Source organism: Nicotiana tabacum, chromosome 11 (genome assembly GCF_000715075.1).
Source record: "Nicotiana tabacum cultivar K326 chromosome 11, ASM71507v2, whole genome shotgun sequence".
Classification (NCBI taxonomy): Eukaryota; Viridiplantae; Streptophyta; class Magnoliopsida; order Solanales; family Solanaceae; genus Nicotiana; species Nicotiana tabacum.
The window spans coordinates 96,608,897-96,617,185 of NC_134090.1; the positions used below are offsets into that span (position 1 = coordinate 96,608,897).

Here is an 8,289-nt window from a genome sequence, read left to right on the forward strand (position 1 = left end):
CCCAAGCCGAGTTGAAGAGGGCCCTCGATCGTGAAAAAAGGATCGAGGAATATGTTTGTTGCATATCCCGAAGAGAGGTACTCGAAGAGATCGTCCCCAGGTGTTTTATTCTCCTGGAAGAGCAGGCTCGAGCGAGGGCGGACGAGCGTGATGCTCGGTCACTTCTTGCCGATGCCGCGGAGGGTGAATATGAGGCTGATAGGACGTAGTCTTCTGAAGTGGAGCATAGACTTTTCCATTTAGTATGTGATATTCACAGAGCGGGTTTGTAGATGGAGAACGCGCCTTTTTGCGTCTGTAAATAAAAGAAAACCTGAAGTTTTGTCTCTTATGTATCCCTTTCTGCTTTGCTTCTGACCAGGCGGGCTAGTTTTGAAGTTGAAACTACCATACTCGGGATCACAAATGGCTCCGGCCAAACACAAATGACTAAGGTCAATGCCATTACTTTGAATCTACTTTGAAAAGAACCGGTTAAAACAGGCTACCCTCAATAGGAAAACGAGCTTCGACCATGTCATCTCCAAATCACAAGTCTTCGAGCTACTCAACCTATGAGCTAAACCTTCTGAGGTGCTCGAACGTCACCGCTAACAACTTGAAATTGAGGTTCTTCCCGAACCGACGACTGGTCAGGCAAAATCATTTCAAAAAGTCCTTAACGAGAGGAAACAAAGCCTACATATGCCCACGGGCAAAAGCGTAAGAGCCATTGTCACCAGTCAAACGAGCCTCAGGGCCACACACTAAAAGGTCGCAATGACCAAAAGCGTAAAATCCACTATCACCAACTTAAAAATTGAAACCTTGAGGATTAAAATAAGCTCGAGTCGTAACCCGATTCGGAGGCTGAATCCAAAATAGGTAATTATATACATGCCTAAGGGCACAACGTAAAAGCCATCATCGCCAGCTTCACGAGCCTTAGGGACACATACCCAAAAGGTCGCTCCAACCCAAGGCGTAAGAGCCATAGTCACCAGCTCAAAAAATGATTGAGGGCCAATTAAGCTCGAGTCGCAACCCGACTCGGAAACTGAACCCAAAATAGTTAAAATACAAATGCAAAGGGAAAGGTGTAAGAGCCATTGTCATATGCCCATGCAGGCACAAAAGATTGAAGGTCAAGTAGGCTCGAGTCAAAACCTGACTCAGAGACCAAACCCAAAATAGCTGAGTAAAGCGTAAGAGCTCTAACACCAGCTTGCATTAAAAGCCGCATCTACCGAGCATGAAAGAGCCTCCGAGCCTGCCTAATGATCTCCGAAACCGTATTACGAATCTATGGATTCTAGTTTATATCGAGGGTATGCCCTTTCGGGAGTCTTACAAATGTGGCATATAGCCTTAACTTCGGGATCGAGTTTTATGCCTGTAGTAAGGTCTTACAAATTTTCATGCCTGTTGAGGTCTTATAGTTTTTTCATGCCTATTGAGGTCTTACAGTTTTTTCATGCCTGTTGAGGTCTTACAACTTTTACATGCCTATTGAGGTCTTACAGTTTTTTCATGCCTGTTGAGGTCTTATAGCTTTTTCATGCCTGTTGAGGTCTTACAGTTATTTTCATGCCTATTGAGGTCTTACAGTTATTTTTTGTTGTTATGAAAAATAGATCTAGCTAGACCGAGTTTTCCCACTCGGGGTCTTACGTCCTCGAGTTTATTAGTAAATGGCGATTGACGATAGTCTCTGAGTCATTGAGTTTGCTTAGGCTTGAAAGCCGTTACTCGTGAGCATGGAATTGCCCCGTTGAGGTATTACGAGCACGGAGTTCCGACCCTGAGGTCATGTGTGTATCAAATTGTTGACACAAAGTCTCCGAGTATTTCGGGACGTACTCGGTGGAGGGATCCTTGTCGTGAGCATGCTGAATTTTCTTTGGAGTACGAGATGCTTTTGGCGAGAGATATTCTTTGATTGCTTGGCATAAGTACATGTTGTTTCGTTGCCATGAGCTCGGCCTGCGCGGGCACGACTCTTTTGACCATTTGGCTCGGTATATTCTTTCCTATTGGAACTTAGTCTGTCATTCCTCGGTCCTTCCGAGTGGAAGGCATCTTAAGGGCAGGGGGTGCCTTCTAGCATTTGGGGTTGATTTCAAAAGAAGCCCTGCAAGCTTGTCGGATCCTCCTTAGGCGGCGCATCGCACCGCAAAGAACCTTGCCGGCGAGACCCTCTTCGGGACGAAAGCTCGGCCGAGGGAGAAGAGTGCGATAGGTGACATTAAGGCCTTGGGATCTTCGAGTAGGGTTAACACTTCCAAACGCCCTGGCCGGGTGTCTTCATACGGGTCAGTGTAAGGAGGGAGGTGGTCTTACCTTATCGCGGGGTGCGTAGGCGATGTTCTGAGGCCCGATATGTCCCTGCTATTTTAGAGTGAGGACTCTATATAGCCCTTCGCTGTGATTAATCGGGCTTGGCCGAAGACATGGTTTAATTACCCTTTGACTCTTTCGAGAGTATTGGTGTCGACGCTACATTATGTGATGCGAACACTCCCATTTCCGCATGTTGCTTCCTACCGACGGTTTTAATTCTGTCCCTTGCGAGGGATTTCATCCTTTGGCAAAGAGGGGACGACATTGCCTTCTCGCAGTGCGTCCGCGGCCGTCTGAATAAGGCGTTCATGCCTTGCGCCTCCTTTGATGATATGTATCTTGGCGTTCCGGTCTGCGCCAGCTGTGCTGAATGAGAGAATGGTCTTTTTTATCGTCGTCTCAATCTCCGTGTGGAATCCGCCAAAGATTCGAGAGGTGGGCGTGATTTGGTCCGGCGGTCCGAGCCTCCCTATTATCCTCGGCCCGACAATGTTGATCGAGCCACCTGAATTCATGAGCATATGTTTTATTTGAAATGGATCGAATGAGGAAGAAGGTTACCAGTGCGTCAGTGTGAGGTTGAGACAAGGTCTCGGTGTCCGCTTCGCTGAATGTGAGGGAGTCCTCGGGAATATATCCCCGGATCCGCTTTTCTCTGGTGACGGGCAGTTTTACCCTCCTTTTTGTAAGTTCCTGGAGAGTGTCATCGCTCTTCCACTATCATGGTAATATGTCGTGGCCTATTTTCTTCGTTCTTCTTGGCCGCCTTTCTTACTCTGAACTGAACTCGAGCCCGATCGCTCGACAGTTCCCAGCGGTGATTCTTATTGAGTAGCTTGGCTATTTTCCTTAGAGCTGGTGGCCATCTTATATAGTTCACACACCAAGATGTGATTCCTCTAATAGGGATTCGATTGAATAGGTGTGGGCCATTAGGCATCCCTGGTTTCACTGACGGTGAACACGATGTCTGATACAGCGATGTTGAAATTGTATCCTGATGGGCGGGCACCCTCGCTGGCCTCGTGTCCCTATCAAATCTGGCTCTGTTGACGATTCCTGAAGGATATTGCCCTCAATCCATTCTTCGATCGTTGCGAGGTACATTGCGTCTTGGGGCATTCCTCCTATCAGTGGCGTACGGGCGGTATTTTTCTTTGTCTGACATTGGTTTCTTTGCCAGGAGCCTGCTTGGGTATACTGAGCTCGAGGGGGCTCCCAGCTCACTACTAGAAAATAGGCTTTTAGTGGCAATTATTTACTGACGATTCGTTAATTGCCGCTAATATATTATTTAAACCTAGCTATTTATCGGTAAATGAATATTTGTCGGGCATAAGTTATTTTCTATGGTAATTGAAATGAATGATCAGTAAAACCCATACAACTCACTATGAAGCCTCTTTCATTATTTTATCTTACCTCCAATTTTTTTAGATTCCCTCCATTCCTTTTTTTCCATCAAAATCAAACTTTTCCCTCTTTGAAATATTGATTTCATAGATTATCTTTTCTATCCCTCATATCTATCTCCACATATCACCCGTTTCTCGCCGTCGTAAAGGCTATTAGCCACCATGGATGCTAACTAACTCTCATTTGAACTTTTTCTCTATCATTCCTTTCTCACAAACCAAGTAGGTAGTAGCGCCTCTTCTTCTGCTCTCAAGGAAGTTCGATCCGTTGGTTTTCCTTTTGCATTACAGAGGAAAAAGCAGATGAGGGAAGTGATGGAGAAAGCCGGGAAGGTGTTTTTTCAAATTATTATTTTTTGTCAATATGTACTTTCTATTGTAATGGGAGGACCTTTAGTTTTTGATATGTTGATTTCCAGAATTTCAAATATGTTGATAATTTCTATATTATTGGGGATTTTGCTCAAAATGCTGCATAATTCAGGTGTGAATTATTGAAGTAGATTTTCCTGGAACTTGAATTATTCTAAGAATAGGGCTTTTTTCTTTACTTATTTGTTATTACTATTCTTTCAATGTTCACTTGTAATATGAGAATTTATAAGTGTATATCTTGGTTGTTGATTCCAATGTTCTTAGAATATTAGTCAAAACTTGTAGGTTTCTTTGAAAAATGCATATTTTAGTTTGGTCTTGTATTTACCAACAAGATGTTCCAGAAGATGTGATGACCGAGGAACATCATATTATCATGTCCTTTTTCTTATTTACAAGCATTTGACACATAGACTTTATATGGGTATAGTGATTATTTTGCTTGATCTGATTATTCCAATTTTCTGTGTCTGGAAACGCACTTGCATTGGCAGCTCTACATTTATTCCAAATGGAATTAGTGTATATCCTCAAATCGTTTTGGTCAACGAGTATATTCTCTACTGGTCATTGCTTCTATTGATGATCATACCAAATCATATAGTAATTTAAGCCTCATTCAGAAAAGCTTTAAGCTGCTTAAAGTGTTAGATCCATGGGACATCAATGTCGAATGCTATTTTCTAGATGGGATTGATTATTTGGTTCATTTAAGTACTTGGTAATTCCTGTAAGATGAAATCTACTCCATCATCTATAGATAAACTTGGGAATCTCAGATACTCTTGATAGATAATTTATTGTTTTAACATTATCACATGACTTATTCAGTTGTTAAATGAACATTATGCAATTTTTACTTTTTTCTCGTGTCTTTTCTTGGCAAGCCAGTTAAGATAACCCAAAATCTTTCGAAATGCACCCGATGATTACAGGTGCTAGGTTTCTCTATGTGACACGATCCTTATTCTCACCTAGCATATATATTTTTTTTTGTTTTTAATTCATGTTATTTCAAGAGGTAAATGAGTAGTTGAGACGGAGAAAGAAAAACCTTGAGATCTCAGGTTCGAATTTTACCACAACACTCAGCATGTGTCATCCTGTAGGCTATAATAGGGTGTAAAGCTGGTCCGTACGCCATCTTTATCAAACAATAAAAAAAATAGAGAAAAAGAAGCAAACTTTGCTGGGATTAAGCTTATGATAGAATGCTGCATATATATCTCTTAGAGGTCCATTTGAAGTTTATTTCTTTGAACTGCCTTTAATTGTTCAACTGAATCTTTTATCTGCTTTGATGAGATGTAACTCATGAATACTTCTCTAGGTGATTGTGAAATTTCATATATGGAATATACAAGATTTATTTGGCTTAAGCACGGGGATGAATGCAGAGACCAGTACATGGGTAGGAAATTAAATAAAGAGAGGGAGAAGTATCATGATTGTCATCATAGAGATCATTACATGAATCGAAATGACAAAAAGGAAAAGGAGAGGACAAAGATAGAGATGAAGAAGATCATCATCAAATTTGAGATTTTGACCAGTAAGAGCAACAACACTTCTCTTATATTATTTATTTTGTTTAAATTTGGTGTTATGCTCCTGTTATTAGTGGGATTCAGACTCGAGGAGCATATTTTATGTTATTTAATATTTCATGTCGTTGTGGACTAGTAGTACAAGCTTGTTCTATTTTGGTATGTGTATTTGGGTTTGAGATTTGCATTCCATTGCAATTCTTAATTATACAACGAGTCAAAGCTCTATTGGAAATAACCTCTCTACCTCATACGTGGTAGAGGTAAGGTTTGTATATACCCCACACTCTACAAACCTCACTTTTAGGATTACATTGAGTATGTTGTTACTGTTGTTGTTGTTGTTGTTGTTGTTGTTGTTGTTGTTGTTGTTGTTGTTGTTGTTGTTGTTGTTGTTGTCGTTGTCGTCTTAATCATACAATGGGATGTTGTCTGCATACCACAATGGCTGAAACAAAATTGGTCCCAACAACAAAGAGAAATGAGGATTTATGTTCTGCATTTGAGAAGAGCAGAGACAGATTTATTGGAATTTGATCTTTTTGATATAAAAGTGAGCATGGGCCACGTTACTTGTGTAGAATTATTATAGTTTAAATTTCTTTCGTAGATTGGTTCTACGCAATCAATCATGTTAGTAGATAAAAGTCATCAAGTACTTTTATTAAACTTATTGTTCAATATGTAAACATTAATTAAACAAACCCCATGGTATTGCATATATAACCAAATTTCAGTAGTTTCGCTTTGTTATTCACCTGGATTGCTCTCACGATTACCTTTGGTTTCTTTGTTATGAATTTTCCATATTGTGAGTTTATGCAAGAGACTAAATTTATGTCTTGGTTTCTGTATGGTCAATTGCAGGTACTGAAAGGTTGGATCACCGTTATAGGGAGTCTAAAGTGTTGATGAGCTCATGAGAGTAGGTAAAGATTTTTGGGTCTTCATGAAGAAGTGATTCTATTAGCAATTCTATTAGAAAATCACATGGCTCTTAATTTTATGGGTACTGCAATTAGATTGTTTGTAAAAAGTGCATAATTTTTTTAATGTTACATTAAGTTATCACTCAGAAATAGGACTATATTTTATTACCTAGTCATGTTGATATTCACTTTATTTTATCATTTCAGGTCGTACATGATGTTCAAAATTTGGCATCTGGAAGACTTTATTTTGATCAAGAGTTTGTAGCTATTTCAAACACTAGTTATTAGACACAAAATGACACTAAATATAGGATTTAAATAATTTAGTTTTTTATCATGTTGACACTTTATAAATTATTGCTCAAAAAAACACTTTTGAAATTATAGATTAATAGTTATTTTTGTTTGTTGTGAATTTGATAAAATTTCTCATGCTTATTATTATTATTATTATTATTGAATATAAATAGACATGACTAATCTCTCAATTTTACAATAAAAATATTATTAATTTTTTGTTTTAAAATAAAAATATTATAAATATTTTTGCTACCAGCCATTATAATTACCACTAGAAAGTCCTCTTTTACTGGTAGAACATTGGGTTTTAATGGCAAAAAATAGGCTGCTAATTGCATAGCCTATGAAATACTAAAACAATTTTGCTGGCCATTTAATTGCTGGTAAACATTGGCTGCTAAAATTTATACACCTTTAGCGACAATAATTAGAGTGTTTACCAGCACTTGGCGTGATGGCCGGTAAAGCCTTTGTTGACGCTGGATACGCCGACTATTATCTAATTGCCGGCAAAAGTTTTAACGGCGATTTTTATTGCCGTTAAAGACCAAAATAATTGCCGCTAAAAGCCTTTTTTGTCGTAGTAGCTGGTCATCCACGACCCTGATTTGCAACTGGTGCTGGAAGTGGGCATCCGACCAGGTCTTGGCTGGATACCTGATCAAGTTCTATTTCAACTGCCTTGAAATCACCGGGCTTTGTTCGTTTAGGCTTTGAGTGAAGGCCTGCGCCGCCCATTCGTTTGAGACAGGGGGTAGTTCCATTCGTTCCATCTGGGAACGAGATGAGAATTCTCGCAACATTTTATTCTCCCTTTGCTTAATCTCGGATGCGTCGGGCTTTCTCGTCGTTGCTTCGATGGCACTGGCGTGTGCCTTTATGAAGGAATCCGCCAGTATGGTAAGTGCGTTTATGGGGTTGGGAGCTAGGCTATGATGCCACATCATGGCCCCCTTTGAGAGCGTTTCTCCGAACCTCTTCAATAAGAAAGACTCGATCTCATCGTCTTTTGTGTCATTGCCTTTCACTGCGCACGTATAGGCAGTGATGTGTTCGTTGGGATCTGAGGTCCCATTGTACTTTGGGAGTTCTATCATTCCAGACTTCTTTGGAATGGGTTTCGGGGCCGCTTCCTTGGGGAATGGCCTTTGTATGAACTCCTTCGAATCCACACCCTTGAGGACTGGGGGTGCACCCGGGGTCTGGTCGACCCTAGAGTTATAGGTCTCGACCTTCTTATCGTTGGCTGCTATCATTTTCTTGCCTGATTCGATCCTTTTGGTGAGATCCTCAAGCATTTTTACTTTGCCAGGGTCGGTTATCGATCAATTATTGCTCGATCTCCTAGGTACCTGTTCAGCTGGGGGAGCTGTTTCTAGTGCTACTATGCTGGGAGTCTTC

The 8,289-nt window shown here is 40.5% G+C and overlaps 1 long non-coding RNA gene across 1 annotated transcript; it reads left to right on the forward strand.

Moving 5' to 3' along the window:
* The first annotated feature begins 3,714 nt into the window (after positions 1 to 3,714).
* Positions 3,715 to 6,853, forward strand: LOC107816276 (uncharacterized). The gene is made up of 4 exons (XR_001654906.2): positions 3,715 to 4,067; positions 5,440 to 5,661; positions 6,524 to 6,585; positions 6,793 to 6,853. It is a non-coding gene; the product is annotated as an uncharacterized LOC107816276 (long non-coding RNA).
* Positions 6,854 to 8,289: the final 1,436 nt, after the last annotated feature.